We start from the raw sequence: 2,851 nt of genomic DNA, 5'->3' as shown, positions 1-2,851 counted from the left end.
TCCACTCGAGTCAGAGGAATTATTTTCCCATACATTCCCAGACCTTACCGATGCGTAGAGGAGGAAGAGGAGGTAGCAACAGCCGCTACCCAGCAGTCTGACGACAGTACCCATATCAGCCCAAGGAGGGTGGTCCCTGCTGTTGCTGCCTACTCCGAGATCTCTAATGTCAGTGGTGGTGAAGGTGACGTTGATGACGTGTCAATGGACGTCACTTGGGTGCCCACAAGAGAGGAAGAGGAGGGGAGTTCAGAGGGAGAGACGGAGCAGCAGATAGTGAGGAGAAGCAGGCAGAACTCGCAGTACACAGGAGGCAAAAAGCAGCCTGCAAATGTATCTGGAGCTAGCCATCCACCATGCACGGTCACATCTTGCGCTCCCAGGATGCCGGCACATGGCTACGCAGTGTGGGCTTTTTCTTAACGTGTCAGCTGCTGACAATAGTGTTGCCATCTGCAGCCTGTGCTGTGAACTCATAAGCCCAACACTCACCTAGGGACGACCGCCTTAAGAAGGCACCTGGCCTCCCATCACCGAGCCTAGTGGGAGCAATGCCGTCAGAATCCACAAAGCCACACTCCAGGTGCTCCACGTCCTGCCTCTTCTCCTCTCTCCTCCCATTTGTCCTCCACTCCACCTTCCACCGTGCCGTCATCGCGTTCATCTGGCACAAGGCAGGCTATCATGGCCCAAATGTTCGAGCATAAAAAAATGATGACGCCGGATAATCCTCTTGCCCAACGGCTTGTCGGAACTGCTAGCCCGCCTACTGCTATATAAATTGGTGGACTCAGAAGCCTTTAGAAAATTTGTGGCCATTGGCACACAGCAATGGAAGGTCACCGGAAGGAAATATTTCTCCCAGAAGGGCATCCCTGAACTATATGGCCACGTTCAGCGGCAAGTTAAAATATCTCTGGCACACAGTGTCGGCACCAAGATACATCTGACCACAGACACGTGGTCTAGCAAACACGGGCAGGGAAGGTACATAACTTTTACTGCCCACTGGGTGAATCTTCTGACGGCCGTCAAGCATGTAAACCGTGGCACCCGTGTGGATTTGGTGTTACTGCCACGGATTGCTTGCAGGCCTGCCTCTTCTTCTCCTACTCGGCTAACTCCTCCTTTTCCACTGCAACCGCCTCTTCCACTGCACCCCCCAAGTTCCCTAGAACCTATTTGACGTGCCAGGTGAGACGTTGCCATGCTGTGCTGCGGTTGTTGTGCCTGGAAGCGAAGAGCCACACCTGCACTGCTTTCAGCTCTGCGGTCATAGGCCGATCAGTGGCTAACCCCGCCTCAGTTTGACAGTTGGTAAAGTGGTGTGCGACAACGGTGCCAATCTGCTGAGCGCGCTGAAACGGGGCAAAATGACACACGTGCCGTGCATGGAACACGTCCTGAACTTGCAGGGTCGTGCAGCGATTCGTTGCCAAATACCTCAGGGTCCAGGACGTCTTGCTGCAGGCCAGGAAAATCTCTGGCCATTTTATAAGATCTTACACGGCCATGGCTCGCCTTGCTGATGTTACATAGAAACATAGAAACATAGAATGTGTCGGCAGATAAGAACCATTTGGCCCATCTAGTCTGCCCAATATATCTGAATCCTATGAATAGCCCCGGCCCTATCTTATATGAAGGATGGCCTTATGCCTATCCCATGCATGCTTAAACTCCTTCACTGTATTTGCAGCTACCACTTCTGCAGGAAGGCTATTCCATGCATTCACTACCCTCTCAGTAAAGTAATACTTCCTTATATTACTTTTAAACCTTTGCCCCTCTAATTTAAAACTGTGTCCTCTTGTGGTAGTTTTTCTTCTTTTAAATATGCTCTCCTCCTTTACCGAGTTGATTCCCTTTATGTATTTAAAAGTTTCTATCATATCCCCTCGGTCTCTTCTTTCTTCCAAGCTATACATATTAAGGTCTTTTAACCTTTCCTGGTAAGTTTTATCCTGCAATCCATGGACCAGTTTAGTAGCTCTTCTCTGAACTCTCTCTAGAGTATCTATATCCTTCTGGAGATATGGCCTCCAGTACTGCGCACAATACTCCAAGTGAGGTCTCACCAGTGTTCTGTACAGCGGCATAAGCACTTCACTCTTTCTACTGCTTATACCTCTCCCTATACATCCAAGCATTCTGCTTGCATTTCGTGCTGCTTTATTACATTGTCTTCCCACCTTTAAGTCTTCTGAAATAATTACTCCTAAATCCCTTTCCTCAGATACTGAGGTCAGGACTGTGTCGAATATTCTATATTCTGCCCTTGGGTTTTTACGCCCCAGGTGCATTATCTTGCACTTATCCACATTAAATTTCAGTTGCCAGAGTTCTGACCATTCTTCTAGTTTTCCTAAGTCCTTTTCCATTTGGCGTTTCCCTCCAGGAACATCAACCCTGTTACATATCTTTGTGTCATCAGCAAAAAGACAAACCTTACCATCGAGGCCTTTTGCAATATCACTTATGAAGATATTAAACAAAATTGGTCCCAGTACAGATCCCTGTGGAACCCCACTGGTAACATGACCTTGTTTTGAATGTTCTCCATTGACTACAACCCTCTGTTGCCTGTCACTCAGCCACTGCCTAATCCACTCAACAATATGGGAGTCCATGCTCAATGACTGCAGTTTATTGATAAGTCTTCTATGTGGGACAGTGTCAAAAGCCTTACTAAAATCTAGATATGCGATGTCTACTGCACCTCCACCGTCTATTATTTTAGTCACCCAGTCAAAAAAATCTATAAGATTTGTTTGACATGATCTCCCTGAAGTAAACCCATGCTGTTTTTCATCTTGCAATCCATGGGATTTTAGATGTTCCACAATCCTAT

The sequence above is a fragment of the Bufo gargarizans genome, chromosome 2 (genome assembly GCF_014858855.1).
Source record: "Bufo gargarizans isolate SCDJY-AF-19 chromosome 2, ASM1485885v1, whole genome shotgun sequence".
NCBI classification, from domain to species: Eukaryota; Metazoa; Chordata; class Amphibia; order Anura; family Bufonidae; genus Bufo; species Bufo gargarizans.
Note: the sequence above shows the minus strand (reverse complement) of the source record.